At 43.5% G+C, this 19065-nt stretch overlaps 1 protein-coding gene across 1 annotated transcript in view; it reads right to left on the reverse strand.

Annotated features, from left to right (window-relative positions):
* lama2 (laminin, alpha 2) overlaps positions 1 to 19065 on the reverse strand; it is a gene marked incomplete at both ends in the record, with an annotated part of 430348 nt that overhangs the window by 340499 nt on the left and 70784 nt on the right. The gene's annotated exons all lie outside the window — the stretch shown is intronic.

A 19065-nucleotide genomic window follows, 5' to 3' on the forward strand; every position in this document is an offset into this window, starting at 1 on the left:
GGTGAAAAACGGAAGTAGTTAGGATGAAGGGCGGCCTACAAACAATGCAACATTGAACAGCCTCTGAAAGGTAATAAATGACTTTAATATCGTGTATAACGTTCATAATATCGTGTATAAGGTCCATAATATCATGTTTAATGTCCACATTGTCGTGTTTAATGTCCACATTGTCGAGTATAATGGCTATTCTATCGCGTATGTGGCGCTAGCGGAAGTAGCAAAATAGCCTCGCGGGGGTAATTTAGCAACATAGAACAGTCTCTGGAAGGAATAAATGACTTTAATATCGTTTATAACGTCCATAACATTGTGTATAAGGTCCATAACATCATGTTTAATGTCCACATTGTCGTGTTTAATGTCCACATTGTCAAGTATAATGGCTATTCTATCGTGTATGAGGCGCTAGCGGAAGTTACTCCTTGGTTCATGTCAGTCAGAGATTACCGTATGTCAGTTCATGTCAGTCAGAGATTATGAATTATTGATATATAAGTCGCACCTGACTATAAGTCGCAGGACCAGCCAAAGTATGAAAAAAACCGCGACTTATAGTCCGGAAAATACGGTAATGTAATGTGACGGCTAACTAATGACTAGGATGTCAACGTCCGGCTACACCGGAAGTTGTTATGCAAGTAGACGCACCCGGAAGTTCCGCAGCGCGACGTTAATGCAACAAGCCTATTAATAGCCTTAATAGTATTAACTGTAAGCTAAGGTAAATAGATAGCCAGTGTTAGCTAGTGCTAATGTTCACCATCTCTGTAGTCTGCTCTAAAATACGCAATCAAACAGTGCAGGCAACCCATGCTGTTCTGTGAATGAGACGAGCTATTGACTGATGACTGCCTACTGCCAAATCATATTATTACAGCAAACATGTCGGTAGGAGAGGCTCATTCTGACATTGACTCGCAAAGCGTTGTTGAAAATGAATGACACATCGCTAGTCAACTAACACAGCTTGTTTTGTGAGCCTGCTAAGTGCTAACAATGTAAAGTCAGGGTTTTTCCTGCATAGAGAATTATGAGGCGGCCGCCTCCGTCATATTTCTAGCCGCCTCCAGCTCTCGTCAAAACTCCGACAGTCGTATTTTCTTCAAGCGCTGCACTCGGTGGATTTCTGTCATTTCTAACTGCAATTGCGGCACTGCGCCGACGTGGTGGCGGGGGCGCTGTTTCGCAAATAAGTTAGCTTTCGTTTTTGCTAGCGATAGCTGATAGTAGATGTTGACTGCTCAAGGAGAATACATATTTGAACGTACAGAATGCCTGAGAGCCTTATATTGCATTATATTACATTATATTTGATTGGTCATCTGGTGCCTGTAATGTCACTTGGACATAAAATAATAAGACACTTGAGTCTGGGTTCAACAAAGGTATAACCAGTTTACTTCGGTTCTCTCGACACCTGTCAGTCACCTACTGGTATATCACGAACTCCGTCTAAGGTGCATGCGCCGTCCTGACTATGAATTAACCCATTCATTACAGTGCCTGAATATTGTGTTTTCCTTTACATAAATAATGACATTTCCACCACAAATTGATGCAGAAAGGGCACAAATTTGTACATATCAATTCACCAGAATGCAAAAAAAATATTAAGTGTTTGATGCTCGTTTAAGGACCCCCAGACAGCCCTGCTTCATGGGTCCCCCGATGTCAAACACCACTGGTACCACCTCCGCCTCATTTTGACCCAGGAAAAACCCTGGTCTGTAGTGTTATAGTTAACTAGGTAGCAGTGGGGATTACTCACCCAATCCATGCATTGCAATAGTTTGGCTTGACTAGCGAGTGTGATGTGATTTTCAACAATGTTGAAATGTATTTCATTTTTTTAAATAAATGAACATTTGAAGAGTCAGACGTGTTCTCTTTGTTGTGTTAACAATAGTGATGTAAGTTAGATTTGGTGAGATCACTATGGAATATTAAATCATCAATCTTTGCTCACTACATAGCCTTTCTTACCTTCAGGTGTGCATGAACTACAGGTTATCAACTGTGAAATTATATCTGTTCTCATATCGGTTATCATATCGGTTATCGGCCACGAGAAGCGGGTAAACATCGGTTATCGGTATCGGTTGGAAAAAATGCATATTGTGCATCCCTACTTAGGTTGTTTGCCCACTTACAAAGAAACGAACGGCCTATAATTTTAATGGTAGGTTTATTTTAACAGTGAGAGACTGAATATCAACCAAAAAATCCAGAAAAACACATTATATAAAAGTTACAAATTGATTTGCATTTGATCGAGGGAAATAAGTATTTGATCCCCTAGCAAAACATGACTTAGAACTTGGAGGAGAAACCCTTGTTGGCAGCACAGAGTTCAGACGTTTCTTGTAGTTAGTCACCAGGTTTGTTCACATCTCAGGTGGGATTTTGGTCCAGTCCTCTTTGCAGAGCAGCTCCTCCACAGATGTTCTATAGAAGCTTCAGCTCCTCCACAGATGTTCTATAGAAGCTTCAGCTCCTCCACAGATGTTCTATAGAAGCTTCAGCTCCTCCACAGATGTTCTATGGGACTAAGGTCCGGAGACTGACAAGGCCACTCCATGACCTTAATGTGCTTCTTCTTCAGCCACTCTTTGTGTGTTTTGGGTCATTGTCGTGCTGGAAGACCCATCAAGGGTTTCTCCTCCAAGTTCTAAGTCATGTTTTGCTAGGGCAGCGTTTCCCAAACTGTGGGTCGCGACCCCCTAGTGGGGCGCGGGGGTACTGCAGGGGGGGCGCAGAAATAATATGGGAGGGGGAAAAAATGCACACACAAGAGCTGTAAACAAACACTGCTTGCTTAAGGTTACCATCAGGGGTGTTGTGGGCGTTGGATGATAAAAATGAGAACCTGAATGGAGCGCAGGCCATAAACTGTAACAAAGAGGCAGCGAGGGGGCTCCATTCACGTCATTGACGCGCGCACTCCCTCCTCCAGCTATCTAGCAGCAACAACAACAATGGATAAGTTTATGAAAGAGCCAGAAGCTAAACGAAAAGCGAAGGAGCCCATGACAAACGTCCCAAAGCCAAAGTCAAGAAAGTATGACGATACATACCTCTCCCTGGGCTTCACGTCTAATGTGGTCGGTGCGGAGGAACGACCACTGTGTGTCCTCTGTCTCAAAACTTTAGCGGCAGAAAGCATGAAGCCTAGCAAGTTGAAACGTCACTTGGAGACCACACACCCGACTGATGTGAAGAAGCCCCTCGATTTCTTCAAGAGAAAACTCCAAGAATACCGTGGTCAGCAGAGCCGTTTCGTTAAAACAGCATCTGTTACGTCTAATGCTCAACTTGCCTCCTACAAAGTGGCATATCGTATCGCCCAGTCTAAAAAACCACACACCATCGCTGAGGAGTTAATACTCCCTGCTGCAATAGATATGGTTTCACATATGATAGACGAGGCAACAGCCCAAAAACTCAAAGCTATCCCCCTGTCAAACAACACTATTGCGAGACGCATCAATGACATCTCAGAAGACATGAAAGAGCAGCTTGTTGAGAAAATAAAAGACCAACGCTTTGCGCTCCAGGTAGACGAGGCCACAGATAGTAACAAGGACTGTCTGTTAATAGCGTATGTCAGATACATTGATGCGGAGGGTTTGAGCGAGGATTTGCTATTTTGCAACTATGTCCCAAACAGAGCAACAGCTGATGAACTGTTCAAAATCATAGACAAATACCTGAGTGAAGCCGATCTGAAATGGGAGGACTGTGTGGGGATATGCACCGACGGTGCCCAGGCCATGGCAGGAAAACGGGGAGGGCTCCAGACGCTCATCAAGCGCGTTGCACCGAAAGCAGTGTGGACTCACTGCATAATACACAGGGAGGCACTCGCGTCAAAGCAGCTGAGTCCAGAGTTGAATGACGTTTTGTCTCATGTTATCACCACCGTCAATTACATAAAAACAAGACCACTGAAAGCTCGCATTTTTTCCGCTTTGTGCGAGGAGATGGGCTCCGAGCACACAGCCGTGCTATTTCACAGCGAGTCGCGTTGGCTCTCTCGCGGAAAGGTGCTGTCCAGGGTGCTATCGCTGAAAGATGAGATCCGAATCTACTTGGAGGAGGAAGGGAACGAACTTGCCAGCAAGTTTAATGATGAAGACTTCCTCATGAAATTGGCCTACCTAAGCGACATGTTTGAGAAGCTCAATGAATTGAATCTACAGTTGCAGGGCAACAACACACACCTTCCACATCTGGCAGACAGGATACAATCTTTCACACGGAAACTGGACATGTGGGGCAGGAGACTTGAACAGGGGGACATCGACTCATTTGGGAATCTGAAGGCATTCATCGAGACCAATGAGCTGCAGAGCACAGTGGTTCCATGTATGAGAGAGCACATCTCAGCCCTGAAACAAAGCTTCCAGAAATACTTCTCTGTGGATGACAGTGCCAAATACGACTGGATTAGAGATCCATTTGTTGCACCACCACCTGCCATGTTCAGCACTGCGGAAGAGGAACAGTACATCGACATGACTTCAGAGTCAACCATGAGGCTGCAGTTCACATCCACGACTTTGGCTGGGTTTTGGATTGGAGTGGAGAAGGACTACCCTCTCATTGGACAGAAAGCTGTGGGAATACTGCTGCCTTTTGCAACATCGTACCTGTGTGAGATAGGCTTTTCTGCTGTTGCTGCTATCAAAAGCAAATACAGGTCGAAGTTGAACATTGAGAATGAACTGAGAGTGGCAGTCTCAAAACAACAACCCCGCTTTGAGAAGATTTGCAAGGCAAAGCAAGCACACACAAGTCATTGATCGTAATTGTGATAGAAATGTGAGGAGTAAGAATAGTGATGCAGTAGAAATTAGTTAATGTTGATATGTTGAATATTTCAGTGGCACAGGATCATTTGCCAAGCACTTATGTTCCTTTTCAAACCATAATAAAATATAAAACTATAGTTGGATATACTGTATGTGTCTTGTTATTATTAGAAGAGAAAATGTAATGTTTTTACAACTGTAATGTTATACAATTAATTATATCAATCTAGGTGGGAACCGGGTTAGGGGGGGCTCGAAAATATTTCCAATTACCCAAGGGGGGCCTGATTGAAAAAGTTTGGGAACCACTGTGCTAGGGGATCAAATACTTATTTCCCTCGATCAAATGCAAATCATTTTGCAATTCATAACTTTTATATGTTTTAAAAAAAATAATTCATAACTTTTATATATATATTATTTTTTTTTATAAACCTACCATTAAAATTATAGACCGTTCATTTCTTTGTAAGTGGGCAAACTTACAAAATCAGCATCAAATACTTATTTCCCCCACAGTATACTGAAACATGTATGCCCTCACAGTATCCTGAAACATGTATGCACTCACAGTATACTGAAACATGTATGACCTCATAGTATACTGAAACATGTATGCACTCACTGTATACTGAAACATGTATGACCTCATAGTATACTGAAACATGTATGCACTCACAGTATACTGAAACATGTATGCCCTCACAGTATCCTGAAACATGTATGCACTCACAGTATACTGAAACATGTATGCACTCACTGTATACTGAAACATGTATGACCTCATAGTATACTGAAACATGTATGCACTCACAGTATACTGAAACATGTATGCACTCACTGTATACTGCAACATGTATGCACTCACTGTATACTGAAACATGTATGCACTCACAGTATACTGAAACATGTATGCACTCACAGTATACTGAAACATGTATGACCTCATAGTATACTGAAACATGTATGCACTCACTGTATACTGCAACATGTATGCACTCACTGTATACTGAAACATGTATGCACTCACAGTATACTGAAACATGTATGCACTCACAGTATACTGAAACATGTATGCACTCACAGCAATGTAAGTTGCTTTGGCTAAGTCAGCTAAATGGCACTACTGTATTATATTACACCACCGTAGCTGTTGGAACAGTGCCTGGTAAAGACAATGTGAACGGAAAAAATGTGACACAGTCTAGTGTTTCGATCCGCATGTCGGCAACCGATTTAATGTTCAGACTTTTCTTTCGGAAAAATGTGAATACGTTTCCGCGTTGTTGAAAATCAATGACACATCACTAGTCAACTAACACAGCTTGTTTTGTGAGCCTGCTAACAATGTAAAGTAGTGTTATACTGTAGTTAACTAGGTAGCAGTGGGGATTACTCACCGAATCCACTCCGTAGCAGTGTTTTGGCTTGACTAGCAAGTTTGTGTGGTGATTCTCAACAACGTTGAAATGCATTTCCGTGTTTCAAAACAAAAGTCTGAACATTTTGATTGGCCATTTTGATGCCAACATGCGGACCAAAACACTAGATTTGTCACATATCTCTGACCCAGTACAGCATAGTTGGGGTCAGCCCTGTCATGTCTAGAGCCTCTTACAAAGACAAATGCTGGCTAACGAGCGCTAGCTGGTTCTCTGGGAGGCGAGGCTGTTGGAGGTAGAAATCGGAGGATGGGCTCATTGAAATGCTTGAGAAAAGGAATGAGAAATGGTATCAAACAAACAAACTGCTCCTCATTCCACTACAATGAGCCCGTCCTCCGATTTCTTCCTCCACCAGCCTCCCTGAAGGCTGTACACCACACAGAGACACAGAGACACTCTTCTGTGCTCTCTCTCTAAGGGACAGAGATACAGTTACACTGACTACTTTTGTCTTCTAGGCCTCAGGGGTGAATTACAGAGACACACACACACACAAGCACATACACACACACACACACACACGGGTGTTCATATACACACAGACAGTCACATACACGCACACACGCACACACAGATTACACATAGTGTATAAACACTCTGACAGCTCCAGAGAGGTGACATTCCACCTCCCGTCCGACAAACAAATAAAACGGCCAAAAGTCGTCAGAATCTTTTGATTCTATTTGTCACCGTCTAAAAAAAAAAAAAATTTTTTTTTTTACTTTAAGCGAATATGTCTCTCCTTTCAAGAGCGGGGCGAGATACACTACCTCAGACCCATCAACATCAGAGAGTGCCTGTGTGTGTCTGTGTGTGTGTGTGTGTGTGTGTGTGTGTGTGTGTGTGTCTTTGATCCGCGGTAGCTAGAGAGCGGTGTGGAGTTACACAGGTCGACAATGGAGTCAGCTGACACCCATCAGGACCAGCTCACCCTGCTGGGGACGGGCTAACAAAGACTCTCTGTCTCCTGGACCTGGAGGGAGGGGGGGAGGGGGGGGGGAAATACAGAGGGAGGGAAGGAGGAGGGAAGAAGGTAAATAGGGGGATGCAAGGGGGGAGGGAGGGAGGAAAGGAGGTGGGCTGGGTTGGATGTGGGGGGGGAGGTGCTGGCTCAGCAGTGTGTGGGGCAGGGAGGGGGTTTCATCTGAATACCATGATTGCTGCATTCTGGGGTGTCTGGTCGTATTGTATCTGGGGATTAGGTAGGGGTAAATGATGTAGGGTGTCTGTGTGTGTGTGTGTGTGTGTGTGTGTGTGTGTGTGTGTACGTGTGTGCCTGTGTGCGTGTGTGCGCATGCGTGTGCATGCCCTCGACACACGCACACACACACACAAACGTTTTCACTCACCACCACACACACACACACACACACACACACACACACACACACACACACACACACACACACACACACAAACAAACACACACACACACACACACACACACCAGTGGTGTGCAGTCAGGTGAGGCAGGGTAGGCAGTGCCTCACCCAGGCATTTAAGAAAGAAAAAGAATATCAGTCTTTTTAAAATGTTTTTTAGTTATTTTTTTATCTCAAAAATATATGTATTTGTATTTATTTTACTCATTATTCTTAACTTTAATGTGTTAAAATGTTGTTAAAATAAAAATAAATGATGTAAAATGTGTTGTTTTAAAAATATAATGTATGCCCTGGCACCAGGAGAGTTTGCTCCCAAAGCTAGCTGATTGCTGGCGAGAGGCTGAGGCAGACTGTGCTTGTGCCTCTGTGCTATGCGAAGTGATAGACCAACGGTTTCGTAGGTTTGCGCATGCGTAGTCTGTTCTCACATTGTCTTCATTGATGGACGTTGAGGCACCGTGCCACGCTGCCTCTGACAGCATGATTGACAGTTTGCGTTTGGCTTGCCGTAGCGGCATTCCTCTGCTGTTCGCGCCACGGTTCTACATTTCCCCAGCTAACTTGAGATCAGCATCATGGATATCCAACAGTTAAAACGATTTTCAACCTTCAGTTTTGAGCAAAAACGAAATGTGATTGAAAATGGGAGGGCAACACCTGACCTATTTCAATTAACCCAAAGGAACGGACAGAAGATTGTACGAACATTTCAAACGGAATGGTACAAAAAAAAGGACTGGCTGTGTGGATGTAGCCACAATGCTGTAAATCCTGTGTTGTTGATGCAGGTGAATTTATAATGTCATTGAGCTGTTTTGCGTGCTGCTGTAAATCCTGTTGAGATGCAGGTGAATGTAGGCAATGCCATACAGGCTGTTGCGCTACGCTATGTGTAGTTATGAGATAACAATACATTTCACATTTTGACCAGCTATTTGATAGTATAGTATATATGGGCTATGTGATTGACTTTATAGTATAGTATATTAGCCTACATTACATTACAGTCATTTAGCCGACGCTTTTATTCAAAGCGACTTACAATAATTGCATTTAACGTAGGAGTGTAGGCCTACTGCTTTTTTAAGGCAAAATGAAGAATAGCAAACTAAAAATACAGTATAGCAATATAGCAATAGCATAGAGAAGAATAGCAAACTAACAATACAATAGGTGCTTAACAGGGAGGATCTTCTTGAAGAAGTGAGTTTTGCGGCAAAAGATATAAGGGCTATTGATTGCCTTTATAGTATGCGCTATGCCATTTGAAGTCTGGCTGCTATGATGGCCGCATGTTTTTATTTTTTTAATAGCTCACTGCCTACCCAGCCAATGACCTCACTGCACGTTACTGACACACACACACACACACTGAGGAATGAAGAGCATCAGTCACCACAAGAGTAGGGTTCTAAATCAAAAAGCAGATAAACACAGAAATAGAAAGGTCACAGACACACACACACACACCCTTCACACACACGCTTTCAGCTGGTATGACTAGAAGAGGGTTTTAAATCAGATAATCAGATACATAGAAAGGTCATAGAAAGGTCAGGTCTTCCTGTTCAGGCCAGATAACCTGCAGGGGAGGCAGAGAGGGGACTGTGTGTGTGTGTGTGTGTGTGTGTGTGTGTGTGTGTGTGTGTTACAAGGGGAGTCAGTATTGACGATTCCCCGATGCCTCCTGCTGGCGATGTGGAGCATTATGTTCTCTGGACTAATTACCTGATATTTGTCACCTGTGTGTGTTTGTTATGTGCTACTTAGGTGTGTCCCATTTCCCTGTTCCCTTGTCAGTCGTTCATTTTTGTCTATGTGTTGAGAACTCTTGCTTACCTATGGAATATCCTATCCCTTGTTGACTTTGTACTACCTGTCCTGGAGGACTTTACTGCCTGTTGCTTCCCAGGTACATTGACTTTATCTAGTTTGTTTGTTTATCTTATTTGGTTTCGTAGCCCTTGCTGTTATTGTTCATGGAGCCTGGTTTTGCTCTCCTTTGTTTTCCTCGAACTTAGTCGCAAGTTTTGTTTTGTATTACTTTCATTATTTACTTGAGTTTCGGAGCCCTTGATTGCTCACCTTTGTTTGACTTGTATTCATGTCATGTTTGATGAAGCGTGTTTATCTCAGTAAAGACAACCTTTGTTTTACTATTGTGTTGACCTCCGTTAATCTGAGCTGCACCGTACCTGGGTCCAACACCATCTTACATACTGAACTTTATACTAAACGTAACAGTGTGCGTGTGTGGGGGGGAGATGTTTCTGGGCTGTGTGTGTGTGTGTGTGTACTACTGCGCCCAACACACCAGTCAGTAAGGCGGGTCGGCTGAAATGCTGCTGTTGAAATAATGTGGAGCGAGCGACACTAGCTACCTGGCAAGAGAAGTAAACACAACTGGAAACACTGGGGAGTTTCCTCTAACGACCGCTGGAACGACGGCGAAATGCAACCAAACTATTTATAGTGGAGCTCCTTCACCGCGGAACTGCTTCTCCACACAGAGAGTCTCTCCTCCGCCTCGGGTACTGAGGATCATCCTCGGGTGTTTGTCACACCTGCTGTCTCCTTCACACTGCGGCCTGCATCACTCTGACAGGCTGCAATTCCTCCACAGCCAGTAATAGCAACGCGCAACAATACGACCTCTGAACTCTGACCTTTACACCAGGGGAGGCTGGGGCTAGAGGAGGCTGGAGGAGGCTGGGGGAGGCTGGACATTGGAGGACGGGGCTCATTGTATGGAATGGAATCCCGTGTTTGTTAACATTGCTCATTCCGTTCCATGCATTACACTGAGCCCTGTCCTCCGATTCCTACCTCCATCAGCCTCTAGCATCTACTCCTAAGCACCTTGTATTGCAATTTTGCTGCATTTATTTTCATTGTATTGTATTTTCATTGTAAATGAAAAACTAAATGATACAATGAAGATGCAGCAATACAGTGACAATAAATGCTGTAGAATTGAGCCCTATATATATATATATTAGGGGTGCAACGGTTCAGTTGGCCCACGGTTCGGTATGAACCTCGGTTTTTGGGTCACAGTTTTGGTACGTGTTTTTGTGCGTAAGGAGAAATAAAATGCTACTATTTATTTACAAACTGTTAATTTACTTTGCTTATACTTATGGAACTTTAACATTTAGACACATTCCAGAATATGACTGGTATATTGTATAATATAAACAAATATAAATATATAAAAACCAAAAAAACACTTTCAAATGTGACACCACCAAATGTGTCTGAATGTCGTTCACATTCAGGCACAATCAAACAAATCAAATCAAATGAGACTATATATATAGGACCAACAAAAGATTCAACATAACGACAACACAAAAGTACATCACCCTTCCAAAAGGGTGATAATAATAAAAAAAGAACTAAAGAAAATAACAAATGACAATGCTGTGCAGACAGGAAGAAGCCAGGAGTGGAGTGTTCTCTGGTCTTTTATACTTGGGGCACCAGGTGCAATCAGCACCTGAGGAACAGGACACAGCTGTTAGAAGGCCAGGTAATCACAGAGCAACACCACACAGGATAGACACGGAGACAGACAGAGTGTGTGTGTGTGTGTGTGTGTGTGTGCATGTGAGTGTAAGCCAATGAAAAGCCATCCGGATGTGTGAGTGGTGTACCAGACAACAACCACAGCAACACCCCAAACAGACAAACAGACAGATACCCGTGTGCTCACATATCACCCTGGTGTTCAGCCCCTCAGCGGTCGTACCATAAAGCCTTCAGGGTGTTTAACCGCCGGCTGTCTGGACGACGTCACTCAAATGGGACAGAAAAGCGGAAATAATAATAACCTCAATCCTCCATTTCATCTAAGAGCGGCCAGGACGACAAGACACACACAAACACTCACACACACGCGCGTGGATACATGCACGCACACACACACACACACACACACACACACACGCAAACACACTCTCTCTCTCTCTCTCTCACACACACACACACATCCACAGAAACACACACTCTCTCTCTCTCGCTTCTATTAGTGTCAGTCATTATTCAGACCATCCATTCCAGCAGGCCTCTTGGATAACCACACACACACACACAGTACACAGTACACAGCACACACAGCGCGCGCACACACACACACACACACACACACACACACACACACACACACACCCATCAGTGCCAGCGGCAGCAACACAGACTCATTCCAGCATCTGGGCTGTGTGGCCGCGAGGGACGTCGGGCTGAGGGGAGTAAATAGGATCCTGTTTCACACAGCAGTGGAGAAGTCAACACTGCATACACAGGCTAGCTCAGCCGAAGGCCACAACACACTAGCTATACAATGATACACCTACATACACACACACATGCACACACACATAACATAATACACTCTGGAGCGCTGGTGCGTTACTTCAGGCTTCATTTATAAGTCCTTAGCAACACTATAACCTTTTTTAAGATTGTGTTTAATTGTCTAGAGGATGAAGTACTAGTGATTGTAAAACACTCCTTGTTGACTGGTATTTTCCCCCTGGCACCGAAAATTGCTATTGTAAGGCGCTCCTAAAGGAAAGTAAGGTTACTTTCAGGATCCGTCAGTGCTAGTTCAGGTAAATAATTACCTACATTTCAGCTTCAATCTGGCTTTCGTCCTCACCACTGCACTGAGACAACGCTAGTTAAAGCTAGTTAAAGCAAATGACCTGAGAATGAACATGGATGACAAGAAAACACTTGATACAGTCAATCATGACATCCTTATTAACAGACAACACAAGTATGTTGGCCTCTCTCGCTCAGTTTTAGATTGGTTTAGGACTTATCTGTCCGGCAGAGACTATTTTGTCTCCTTTGGTAACCATGGTAACCACTCCTCTATCACTGGCATTACACGTGGGGTGGCCCAAGGCTCCATTCTGGGATCTGTGTTGTTCCGTCTCTACATGCTGCCGCTGGGAGATATCATCAGAAAACACTAGCTATGCCGATGATACACAATTGTTTATCTCTTCATCACCCAATGACATCAGCCCTATTGATAAACCGTTCCAAAACATTGATATTTACTTGATAAAAAAGTGGATGTGACATAATTTCTTCCAACTGAACAAAGATAAGACAGAGGTCTAATCATTGGAGCAAAGGTCCAGAGAGAGATACTGTGCTCTAACTTAAAACCAATGGCACAAAATGCTAAATATGTGACTGCGACTGGTGAACTTGCAAACCACACGCTCACTTGAAGGGGTCAAAAAGTGAAAGTGAAACTTATTGTGTCAACAATATCTATTTTTCGTTTTTTTCATAACACCAACTATTATACCCACTCGATATAATTAACAACAGTTTAACGATCACTAAATACTTATAATTTGTGGATTGGATTCACTGTTCTCGTTTGCCTTGCTACCGGTAAGTGATAATGACTTGTAAACATACTTTAGTTTTAGGACGTGTTCAAAAGCAAGGACTGTGTGTTCATCTAGTTATGTGTAGTTATGTGTTTTTAGCATGTCGATGTTCTCTCAGCATGTTGTGATGTTATTAAAATACAGTTTAGACCACACATGTCTATTACAAGGCCTGCGGGCCAGACACGGCCTGCGACAACTTTTAACCCGGCCCGCCAATAAATTCTGACAAACATTTTAATGTGGCGTGGTGTTAAACAGTGGTGTTTTACAATTTACATCCGTGACAATATAACATTGAAACGCAGGAGGCGCTACCACACTCCACTCTCGCTTTTATCAGAGAATGAATAAAGGCCAAATGGACTTCCTAGGCCACCATATAAACAACGTAAATTAATCTACCTTTCCAAAAGTAGCTAGCATAAACAATGGCCAAAAAAGAAAAGTGGACAATGAATATCGACAACTTCAAGAAAGATGGGAAACAGAATAAAACAGAGGAAAACGGGAAACAGAGGCCAATGTGTCTCGTTTGTCAAGAGTTATTGTTGGCCATTTTCAAAGAGTATAACCTTTGGAGGCATTTTGAAACGAAGCATGAGCATTATGCAAATATGGACATGGACCGTTTCGTTGATGTACCGCTCCACTTGTGTAAAAATGTCCTGTCCAGTCGTTGTCCTGTGAATCGCTTTTATATCTAAAAGTTCCTCTGTGACAGAAAAACTGAGCATCCACCCCCCGGATGAATATGGAACGGGCAGTGTCTGTCCTGTTCCTACTCTCATTAGCAGCCAACCAATACGAAACTAATTCCTTGGCTTTAGTTTTTATCTGGATCTGTAAGTCGGAGGCCAGCTCATCCACCCAGCTAGCCACGCTATTTCGAGGCCATGCTGATATTTGCAAATGCCTGCTTGTTGTCGTGGCATGCAACATCACATACCTTTTCAATGCAATTTTGAATAAACTGTCTGTGAACCCTCTGTGAACGGCTTTCGTGCTGTTGCTATGTCCTCCACTATTATAAAGCTTGCATTCACAGCTCCCTCACACGGTCTGTTTAAGCGAGTAAACATGTTTTGTTGTTGAAGGTTGCATTTTAATTGTTTGACTTTTTGTTGAACTAAAAAGCAGAATGCCTATGTTGCTTAGACATGGCATTATCCGCTTGTTAAGTCTGACGTCAAAAGTGACGTTTAGCCATTTCCGAGTCCAAACCAGAAATTCCCCGCACCAGAGTACCTGTAAACTACAGCGGTAGAATGACAGTTTAATCGTTTTTTAGACTCGGATCTATTCATACAACAAGGGACACAGCACTTTCCCGTTTTCTCCATATTGTCAGGGTATTTGAGCCTCGGAAAAGCGCTATATAAATATAATTAATTATTATTATTATTTCGGCATTTCGAAGACAGCGCCTCAGCCAACGTTGGACCCGGAAACACGTCACGACTTAACAAGCGGATAGGCCCTATTGTTGTATTCAAGTTGCCAAAGTAAGCCATACAAACGAGATACGCCTTGTTGCATTGACTATTTTGATCTTATTTGTTGTTTTGTTAAAGACAAAAGTACTGTGATCCAAATGTGTTTTGTTTAACTTTTTATCAACAGTTATCATTTTATAGAAATCATCATCATTATCATTGTTCAGAACAAATACTATTTTGCTTTATTAATCAGTTTTGTCTTTTATTAAAGACAATAGTGATGTGATGCAAATGTGTTTTGTTTAATTGTGAAGTTATTTCATACAAAAAATTGTTCAGCATTTCATAAATGCTATTTTGCTTTATTAATCAATGCTGGTAACAAAGACAGTATTTGTTATTTTGTTACTGACAAAAGTAGGCTACTGTGATGCAAATGCAATTGTGCAGTTATCATTTTATACAAAAACATTGTTCAGCACTTGATGAATACTATTTTGCTTTATGAATCAGTTTTGCCTTTAAGAATTACCCTCAAACATGGAAGAAGCATAATATATGATGGTTATTTGATAATATCTGTGGATCGATGCAATATTTTAAACATTTAATACAGTTACGGTACTAGCCTACTTATATTTCTTCGAAATGTCTGGCCCCAGATTTTATTCACAAACCTCAGCTTGGCCCTCAGTAAGTTTGAATTTGACACCCCTGGTTTAGACCTTCGTAGCGATGTGCTTTGTTAGCTGCTAGCTGATAGCAGCGTTCGTAGCTGTGGCTGCATTTAGAGTCACTTTTCTCCCTTCAGTGTTTGAGGTGTACCAACATTCACCTGTATTCATCATACACCTGTCGTGTTAAATTTTTCTACAATTTCAATGTATGACACATCATTTGAAAGCTTACAATCTGTAGTTTAAGCATGTGTAAAGAAAAATGACTTTGCTTACTGGTTGCACTTTTCACCAGCAGCTGTCACATATTGGCATGCTTCTAGACTCTGATTTGAATTGTGAATCTCACATCAGTCACACCTGCCCCAGTCCTTTCACTGGAGCACTTTGAGCTGCACCGTTTGAAGGACAAGCGCTATACAAATTAAGTTATTATTAATATTGCCAGTTGTCAGTTTTAAAATAGATTTTAAGATCCTTTTATTGGTGTTCAAATCACTCAATGGACTAGCGCCTGAATACTTGTCAGATGTCAGGCTTTTATTCTATGCTCCCTCTGGATGACTCAGGTCCTCTGACCTTTTAGTTTAAATCCCTGGGTGAGGACAAAGAGCTGCGGGGAGGTGGCGTTGAGTGTCACTGGTCCTCGCCTCTGGAACAGCCTGCCAGAGGAACAGCCTGCCAGAGGAGCAGCCTGCCAGAGGAACAGCCTGCCAGAGGAGCAGCCTGCCAGAGGAACAGCCTGCCAGAGGAGCAGCCTGCCAGAGGAACAGCCTGCCAGAGGAACAGCCTGCCAGAGGAGCAGCCTGTCAGAGGAACAGCCTGCCAGAGGAGCAGCCTGCCAGAGGAACAGCCTGCCAGAGGAGCAGCCTGCCAGAGGAACAGCCTGCCAGAGGAACAGCCTGCCAGAGGAGCAGCCTGCCAGAGGAACAGCCTGCCAGAGGAGCAGCCTGCCAGAGGAACAGCCTGCCAGAGGAGCAGCCTGCCAGAGGAACAGCCTGCCAGAGGAACAGCCTGCCAGAGGAACAGCCTGCCAGAGGAACAGCCTGCCAGAGGAACAGCCTGCCAGAGGAGCAGCCTGCCAGAGGAACAGCCTGCCAGAGGAACAGCCTGCCAGAGGAGCAGCCTGCCAGAGGAACAGCCTGCCAGAGGAACAGCCTGCCAGAGGAGCAGCCTGCCAGAGGAACAGCCTGCCAGAGGAACAGCCTGCCAGAGGAACAGCCTGCCAGAGGAGCTGAGGGCCTCACAATCTGTGACACCTTTAAAAGAAACACCTCTAAGAGAAATCCTAAGACATACCTTTTTAGTTCAGCATTCTCTAAATCCATCTTACTTTATTCTACTCTCTTCTACTGTGCTACACTGGTCTCTGTGTTCTACCTTTTCTCTTATTTCCTATACTAACCATTTCCTTATATTACCGTTTATTTTCACTGTATTGTTGTATTTTCATTCTATTGTTGTATTCTCATGATATTGTTTTGCACGAAAGGCATATAAAGCCTGATTTGATTTCATAAAGATGGCCCAATAGATTACATTTATGAAGGAGAAACAACAACAACAACAACAACAACAACAACAACAACAACAACAACAAGCACAACCTCTATGACAGTTAATCTTAGTGATGATCTCACTGCAGTAGATGAGATATGAATATTAACATTCGTGACTTCATTTAAACTCTGTAATCGTCTGGACGGTTCTAGAACCCTGTGTACAGGTTCCATCATCGCCACGGTGACAGGCGGGACTGAGATGAGTGATGAGGTAGATCTCATTAGCATAAAGGAAATGGCTGCCTCGGCACTTCCTGGTGTCTAATTAAACCTTCGCCAGGTATGATGGATGAACGGACCACGGCCTCAGGAAGACTGGCCACGCATACTTACACTCACACACACACATACACACACACACGCACACACACACACGCACGCACACACACACACACACACACACACACACCCTGACATCACACACACACACACACACACACAGGCACACACACAGATACACTTAGAAATGTTAGGACACACTCACAATAATAAATCTGTCACATGAAGAGACATATAGCTAGCTATGCCATGTTTACTGATTGAGGAGAGAAAAAGAGAGGGGGGATATGAGAGAGGGAGAGAGAGAGAGGGAGGGAGAGAGAAAGAGAGGGATAGAGAGAGAGACAGACAAAGAGAGAGAGAAAGAGAGAGAGAGAACGAGAGAGGGGGAGAGAAAGAGAGGGGGAGAGAGAAAGAGAGAGGGGGAGAGAGAAAAGGAGAGAGAGAGAGACAAAGAGAGAGAGAGACAGAGAGAGAGATGGAGAAAGAGTGAGCGACTCACAGGGAGACTTAGCACACTGCTGTACTGTATTAGTAAAGAGTCTCTATTGGTTTGAATGATTTCCTGTTGTAGGTCAATAGTCTGGGATTCATTACAGATGGTGAGATAGAGTCTCTGAAAGGATGTGTGTGTGTGTGTGTGTGTGTGTGTGTGTGTGTGTGTGTGTGTGACTGTGTGTGTGTGTGTGTGTGTGTGTGTGTGTGTGATAGGATCCAGTACTGTAACGGAGGGAGGAACTCAGCAGACCAGAGAGCCTCTCACACAGGCCTATTAGAATAGTGCTTACTGAGCAGAAACACAGCTACATCCACACTTCCACCAGGGTTAGGTGTGTGTGTGTGTGTGTGTGTGTGTGTGTGTGTGTGTGTGTGTGTGTGTGTGTGTGTGTGTGTGTGTGTGTGAGTGTATGTGTGTGTGTGCGTGGTTCCCTCCAGTCTGCTTTAGGGATGGCTGCACCCTCACTGCAAACTAAACACTTCCCAGATATTATAGATATTACACTGAGCAGGAGGGCAGGGAGGTGGGCTGAGCTGTGACACAAAAATCAATTCTAGAAAGTAATAAATATCTGCAGAGTTGGGCTTCAGAGACGGAGGGAAACTTCACCCAGTGACTGTGAGGGGAGGAAGGATAATGGGATTTTATGCAGAAATTAAACGAATGCTACAGTTGACATCCTGATACAGGGCCGTACAGAGAGTCATATAGAGAACCCTATAGAGAGCCTGATAGAACCCTCTAGAGAACCCTATAGAGAGTGTGATAGAACCCTATAGAGAACCCTATAGAGAACCCTATAGAGAGCCTGATAGAACCCTATAGAGAACCCTATAGAGAGCCTGATAGAACCCTATAGAGAACCCTATAGAGAGTGTGATAGAATCCTATAGAGAACCCTATAGAGATCCCTATAGAGAACCTGATAGAACCCTATAGAGAGCATGATAGAACCCTATAGAGAACCCTATAGAGAGCCTGATAGAACCCTATAGAGAACCCTATAGAGAGCCTGATAGAACCCTATAGAGAGCCTGATAGAACCATATAGAGAACCCTATAGAGAGCCTGATAGAGAACCTGATAGAACCCTATAGAGAGCCTGATAGAACCCTATAGAGAACCCTATAGAGAGCCTGATAGAACCCTATAGAGAACCCTATAGAGAGCCTGATAGAACCCTATAGGGAACCCTATAGAGAGCCTGATAGAACCCTATAGAGAGCCTGATAGAACCATATAGAGAACCCTATAGAGAGTGTGATAGAACCCTATAGAGAACCCTATAGAGAACCCTATAGAGAACCTGATAGAACCCTATAGAGAACCATATAGAGAGCCTGATAGAACCCTATAGAGAACCCTATAGAGAGTGTGATAGAATCCTATAGAGAACCCTATAGAGATCCCTATAGAGAACCTGATAGAACCCTATAGAGAGCCTGATAGAACCCTATAGAGAACCCTATAGAGAGCGTGATAGAATCCTATAGAGAACCCTATAGAGAACCCTATAGAGCAGCGGTTCTCAACAGGGGGGTCACAGCCCAC

The sequence above is a fragment of the Nansenia antarctica genome (genome assembly GCF_963989245.1).
Source record: "Nansenia antarctica genome assembly, chromosome: 6".
In the NCBI taxonomy this organism is placed as follows: domain Eukaryota; kingdom Metazoa; phylum Chordata; class Actinopteri; order Argentiniformes; family Microstomatidae; genus Nansenia; species Nansenia antarctica.